General features: G+C 39.0%; 1 long non-coding RNA gene across 1 annotated transcript; it reads left to right on the forward strand.

The window, feature by feature from the left end:
- Positions 1–201: 201 nt before the first annotated feature.
- LOC147817109 (uncharacterized) lies at positions 202–3,769 on the forward strand. The gene is made up of 4 exons (XR_015436626.1): positions 202–302; positions 2,117–2,171; positions 3,028–3,063; positions 3,368–3,769. It is a non-coding gene; the product is annotated as an uncharacterized LOC147817109 (long non-coding RNA).
- The last annotated feature ends 3,326 nt before the right edge of the window (positions 3,770–7,095 follow it).

Raw genomic sequence — 7,095 nt, forward strand, 5'->3', positions numbered from 1 at the left:
AAAGCAGCCGGCTGAAGATGAATACAAGTGGCTGAGGGCTAAGGGAAGACAATGTCTGCAGAGACTCTTCAGATGGATATTGACCAAAGGGGGGGGAGGCTGATGGAATTTCATTGACCTATGGCAAACTGCACCGTGTTACACAACCAGATCAATGTCCTCTTTCCCTTTTTTCTCCTTTCACTTCTCTCTGGGGGACTTTTAATGCTCAAACTTGTTTTTGTTGGGGAGAGGCAGTGGAGGACCTGAAAACGTTGACAGATGTGTGAGAAAGTGTTCTGTGAGGCTCCTCAGGATTGGTGGTAAGTGCGTTTGATCTGCTAGATTGAAGGACGACGAGCTAAGGTTTCAACTGCTATTCTATGTTCCTCCTTTGACTTCAGAGGGAATGTAAGAAATAGAGAAATTCCTGTGATGGGGGAAGCTCCCGCACAGATGCTGCATATGCCTCTTTCAGTCTGAGAGACATTTTGTATTCATGCGGTTGACGTGATGCCTTTATGTTCTGTGACCAAGGTCAGCGGTTGAAAATATCTGATTAAATCGCTCGGGTTTGTTCACAATTCTGAATTTTATAAGGACAAGCGAGGCAGGTCAACAACCCTGACGTACAGCAGGCACAACAGGTGGTGGATGAGCAAAGATGTGAAAAATGAGGTAGATAAAATGGCATAAAGTGGTAGTTATAATGTGTATGTCAATTGTTGTATTTTCTGTATAGTTTAATCATCTGATACAATCTTATTTGTGCATATTAGCTCACAAATATTTACTAATTAGCACTGAGCACAAAGGAAACAGAAATATCATTAGTTTTATAAGTTGTTCACCAAAATTCACAAAGACTGTGAATGGTCTGCACCAGAATTCATGGCAATCTGTCCGATAGTTGTTGAAAAAGTTTCACTCTGGACCTAAAACGTGTGGACAAATTCTCAAGGCCATCCATACAGTAGTTGTTGGGATATTACACATTTGCCATTCATAGTGTACCACTGCTAGTGTGGCTTAAAGGCTTTGCTGTGCCAGAACATTTCTTTGTAAAAAAAAAAAAAAAAAGAAAAGTTCTTCAGTTCTGTCTTGAATGCGTTTTATATTTTAAACAGGACGACATAAACAGAATCAAACAGAATCAGACAGAATAAAACTGAAGATTGACAGTATTTGAACAATTCAACATGTCTTCATGCATAATACAGATGAATTCATGGTAAAGACTTCTCAGGTGTTCATAACAAAAACGACGACAAAAACTTTCACTGTGCAACAGAATGAAAGGGAACTAAATGGTCGTGTTTCAATTAGTGAAAAGATTGCATCACCGTTCTCCAGATGAGAAGCAATATATCAGTCGTGCAGGTCATTGGATTTCAAGACTCGCGGGTGAAGGAATTTGGTCTATCATGAAAAAGCCAATTGATTTTCCTCTCTTTATTTGTAGAAGTTGGCACAAGGCAGAGGGAAATTTCCCTCCCTGGGCACGCTGATTGAATGTAATTTTTTCTTTACGCAGCAAGCACATTTACCACCTGTTTTCTATTTTCTTGGGTTGACATTTGGGGATATGAGTTACGTTTATGAAATGCTTTAGAGAAAAAAAAAAACAACAACTGCAAAAAGTATAGAAAAAAAGTGTTGTAATTCCTGTGATAAGTGCTGCTTAAGGGGGGTTTAAGGAGAAATATTTGAAGTATGCCAAATGTCAAATGAAATCAACCTTTGTGTGTGAAGCAACTTTGATTTAACGCATTCAGCTGTGCTTCTCTGGCATATTTGGGTAATTAATAATGTGATGAGAGTCACATTTGAAGCTGTGGTTCTAGACAGTAATAAACAGAAGTTAGTTTTTAACAATATTTAATGTAATGAATGAATGTCAAATAAACAACTGAAAGCTGTATCAATGTCGTTTGTAGTTTTTTGTTGTCTCTTTTAGTCTGATAGACAACAAGAAACGTTAACAGTAATCTCATACAGTTGTTCCGATTGTAACAAACCAACTATCTATTACCTTCTTACCTTTCTGACCTGCCTCTGTCATCACCCCATGAGAAGGACCCTTGTTTTAATTAGAATATCATTAATATGTGTTTTGTTTTCCACTGACCTGGAACAGGAGTGTGTTCAGCAGCAGACACAACTACCAGGGGACAAGCCAACACATGGTATCGGTATGCTGCAGCTTTACTCATTGTTATCAAGACAGCACACACAAAAAAAAATCACTTGTGTTTTAATGTGATACTTGAGTGCTATTGCATGTTGCTTAGCTTAGATTGAAACCATATGCAGTATGTACACAAAGAACATGTTGCATGCCTTGAGAAATAACAGTGTTATGACGTCTTTTGGACAAGAGAGACAATGATTTCTTACAAGCAAACAAACACTGTAAAATGACTCGAGCGTCAGAAGCATCCGATTTATATCAGTGGTGACATCATTAACAAATGAGACTATTGTGAAAAAAAACAATTCTCAGTAACAGAATCCATTTCGAGTTATTCAAGGGAGTCTGGAGTTCATGTTGGAAAACCGTGCTCAGTATCAAAATCCACATGGCTCATTGCTCCCTATGGATGGACACGCACCTACATAATCCCGCACGCACATGAACACTTGCACATTCCCTCCACAGGCACACAAGTTCACATGTACACAGAAAAACATGGTGCATGTTGCACACACACACATGCTTGGACACAGACACACACACACACACACACACACACGCAGGGAGTGAGGGCTATCTGTGGGTCCAGTCATGCTTCACCCATGAAGAGGTATCTGTTAGCGGTAGGAGTTATCATTGGCCATGGAGGCTTATTCCTCTACCAGAGGAGACCATGCCAGGAAATGACTGATAACGGAGCACAGCAATAACTGGCTCACACAGCAGCAGCACATGTAGACCCTGGCCGAGATGAAGGAATGATGGGAATATGTACACATACATCATACAGTACAAAACGAGCCCTCCCTCCTTTAGTCTTTTTACTAACAACATGTCTATTTATATTCCATTAGCCTGGAAAAAGGATTGAGGAAGCAGCTCACTCAGAGGTAAAACCACATTTTTCTGATCTAATATTTTAAATGTTATTTGTAGCAATGTCAAGCTGCAAAATGGAAATGCTCATAAGCATGCCAGGAAATTGATGGTTTGTGTGATTGCTTGAGAAAGAATCATAACTTTGAGACATACACTGCGGTATTTAATTTAGGTGATTCAATTTATTCACTGTCATGTCGTCATCGACTGCCAAAATCGTTTTCCGTTTACACGGGGAAATGAGAAGAGTACTTCACATTTCCTGACTGCTGAAGGACTAAAACTATTTTAAGGGTAAGAGTTTTCCTTTTTCAGTGGAGATTCTCAGGAGGGAAGTTAAGCAAAAAATTCTGCAGAATTTCGGAGGAGCAACAGGATGGAGCAAGGACTCAGGACATTTCCATTAAGTGATTTAAAACCTGCATCATCAAGAGGACCCACATTACTAGTAAATCCACGGTGTAGTATTTTCCAACAGTGTGGAAATTGGTCCAGGATGCTATCAGAGTTGAAACTAACGTTAGCAGCTAACTTTTGGCGTGGGACATGCAGCCTCAATCTGTAAGCATCATATCACATATGTAGCCATCAAGTGTATGTTTAAGTTAAGTATGTAAAAGATTCCCATATTAATCTTGTTTATTTGTTTAGTTTCAGGCACTTTATTTGTAAGTGTGTAGTAAGTACTAAGAGTTTTCCAGTTGTAATAAAAACTTGAATGTTGACATGAATATTATTTTCAACAGAATCTTAGAACAGTCATTTGTCCTCATCATAGTCCACATTAGGTGCCATTGAACTTAATTTTCTTGAACTTCCTTTGAAGACAAATCTTCATTTATCCTGAAGAATGTCCTTAGGACTAAAATATCATTGATGAAGTGAGTACAAGTGATGGACAGCATACAGGATTCTTCAACCAACACATGGAGCTGACGTTAGCTTAATTAGCTGACCTAGATAACTGCAGCTGAACGGTTGCAATATCAGCGATTGAAAACGACGGTTGCCTATTAGAAAAGAGACTCTTACTTTTGTCCACCTCTGTCTTAACCTCCTAAGACCCGAACTCTATTCTTTGCTATTTAGGCTGATTGGGACCTGAGAAAAATGATGTCCACATATGAGGACATTAGTTTTAAATTTCGATTACTGAGTGGCAGTATCATATCCTCATATGTGGTCACCAGGCCCTTGTTGAGAAAAAGTTAGTATTGTGGTCTAGAGAACCCAAAATGTGAGGTCCACATATGTGGACGCCAGGTCCTAGGAGGTTAAGTCAAGGACCCATTGCTTGAAAGAATTTCAAGCAGTAAATCTGCCACCATTATAAACTGTATCAATGGGAGACTGAATAGCTTACAATTATCTGAATACTATGGTTCAAAAAGGTGTTTAGATGAAGGTACAGGTACCTTTTGCATAAGTCCATGTGGCAAATAATGCCACCCTGGGTCACTCTTCAGTTTCATTTTTCTGTTGAAATGGTAATGAATGAATTCATCAGACTCCTTTATTCAGAGTCAAAAGACTAGATCTTCTCCTTATTAGACCTTCTAATGGTGAACAGCAGCTACGAACAAAGCTGCTCACCGCTACATTCAATTCAAACATGGTCAGTTTTCCATTTAATGCTGAATTAAATTGACAGAACCCAGCATGCTGTTACTCTGATTAAATGATACATTCTTCGATTCACTGTTTTCAGTGTCGTGGTTTAATCAAAGCTTGTCAAAGCAGCAGATAAAATGTAGACTGCAGGATTCTGAGAATCTTTTCATGTACCTGGTACGTTGTGGTTTTCAAGGTTACCTGCATCATAAAGAAGCAGCATTATCTCAGGTTGGACCACATGTCAACACTATATAAAAGCTTCCCGCAAATGCAGTACAAGAGTGTGATCTATTATTTTCAGTGCTTCATCTTTTATAGCTGTGTACGACACCTGGATTGACAGTCAGTGCACAGGGTTAGGGTTAGCAGTCCTGTAATAAACCAAGCAAGATGCAGCAAGAAGCAAGAGGACAAAAAAAACAGTCACATGGAAAAAATGATTATACATTGCAAGAAAGCGTCCAAACACATTTGAAAAATAGATGTACCTGATTACCAATTTAGCCATTCACAATTCACCAATTGTGCCACACCATGTACTAACATTTCATTTGAGTCTCTGAGCTAAACACTTCCCTGAAAATAAATACCCAGCACACTTTGAAAAACCCTGAAGATTGTTTCACAACACACTTACTCTTGTTCTGAAGATATTTCCAAACTCCTCAAGGACAATTTTAACCATCTGAGTGAAAAACGCACTCAGTCTGCTGCAGGAAAAAAATTTTTTTTTTAAACCATTAATCAAGTTGTGACTGTATCTATGTAGCCTTGAATTTACATGTTTTTGATTTTCTTCTAAAACACAAATGAAATGTATTTTGTATGAAAATATAAAACATTGGACGGAAACATCAATATGCTAATGTGAGCGATAATAAAAGATTCAAATTTTAGTTCTCTTACAAATTGAACAGCGAGATACATGATTCACTGCTACCAACTTTGTTTGGAAAAAGAGACACAACTTTTAAAGCAGGTTAAAAATAATTTTTATTGTGCAGAATATCCTCATATCAAGTAGAATCCTTGAGGATTTTGGAAATACTTTCATGACAGAGGTAATGATGTTTTTAAAGTTATGTAGCATACTGTCTGATAGGGGTTTATAAGCTGTAGTTAATGGATTTATTAATGGTTAATAAATCATACCCAACAATCTGGCAACACAAAAGCTATTCTTACTAACAGCTTATAACTGCTCTTTAAAACATTGATAAAGAATTTATTAACCATTAATAAACCATTTATAAATGGTGTCCTATCAGGAAGTGGTACCAATATTGCCGGGTATCTTTAGGAGATTCAAATGCAGCACGGTGACTCAAATGTAAAGGTTGTATATGAGAGGCACAAACTGGGCTTTGGCTACGAAGTAGATAAAAAGAAAGAGAGGAAGAGTGGCTGCATGTGTTATTTCTGCCAGGTTTCACCCATTGACTGGACAAACAATCTATTCCAATTAAAGCGAGCGGCAGCCCTGGTGACTGCAGAAGGGGCTGTGCTCCATCGGATCACATCATCCTTTCAAACACCCCAGAATAGCTGATTGTGATTGGGAGGAAACAGGCCCCTTCAGGAACAACTAGTGTGGGCTGCCAGCAGGGAAAGGGATGGGGGTGGGTGGTAGACTGGCTCCAAGTTAGTCCAGAAATTTCTACGGCAAATAGTGTTACTGCGGAGGTGGTGGTGATGGGGGGGGGGCAGGAGGAGGGCAAGGCCATTAATCCTCGTTGCAGCCCCGGTTTACCGCTCTTACTGCATGTGGGGCGAGGAGGCAAATTAATTATGTGGCTGAGATTAATTAGGTGATGTTAAGGGAAATCTGTGACTGTAAAACTTTAAAGGGCTGCACAGCTGACTGGACTAATGGGGCGTTCATGAACTCTTAATAGATGCTACTCTGATGTTGAGTAGTGTGTAAGGAGAGCAGAGAGACGGAGAGACATCCAGAAAACTAGAGACAGAAAACAGTGAAAGCAGAGTGAAGATGTGTCCTTGCTGAGAGTAATTTCAACAGAATGGATTCAGAAAGCTTCCTGTAAGAGCACCTGCGCTAAGTTGGGCTAAAGCTTTACATTATGTCCAAGTCCTGGTTCTTAAAACTGCTGTCATCAGTGTTTTATATTAATAATTGATGCAATGAGTGTGTGTAATGTGATAGCTCTGTGGAGCTTTTTAATATTTTTTCATCATTGTTTCGGTTTTGTGGCCTGCGGCTTTACTGTTTGGTTCACGTTCATTTGTGTTGTTTGCAGCTGCAGCAGGGAGCTTTAACATAATAAACAAAAAAGCTAAAACCAAACCGCACTACAGCAGATGGATAAGGTTAGAGCCTAGTTGGCATAAGTCAGATCTTTATGTCAATAAAAGTGCCAATACATTAATGCAATTAATGTAAATACTTCATTAAAAGTATCAGTCTTGCA

Source organism: Seriola lalandi, unplaced genomic scaffold (genome assembly GCF_002814215.2).
Source record: "Seriola lalandi dorsalis isolate HSWRI2012SDOR001 ecotype SW California unplaced genomic scaffold, Sedor1 jcf7180002054972, whole genome shotgun sequence".
Taxonomy (NCBI): domain Eukaryota; kingdom Metazoa; phylum Chordata; class Actinopteri; order Carangiformes; family Carangidae; genus Seriola; species Seriola lalandi.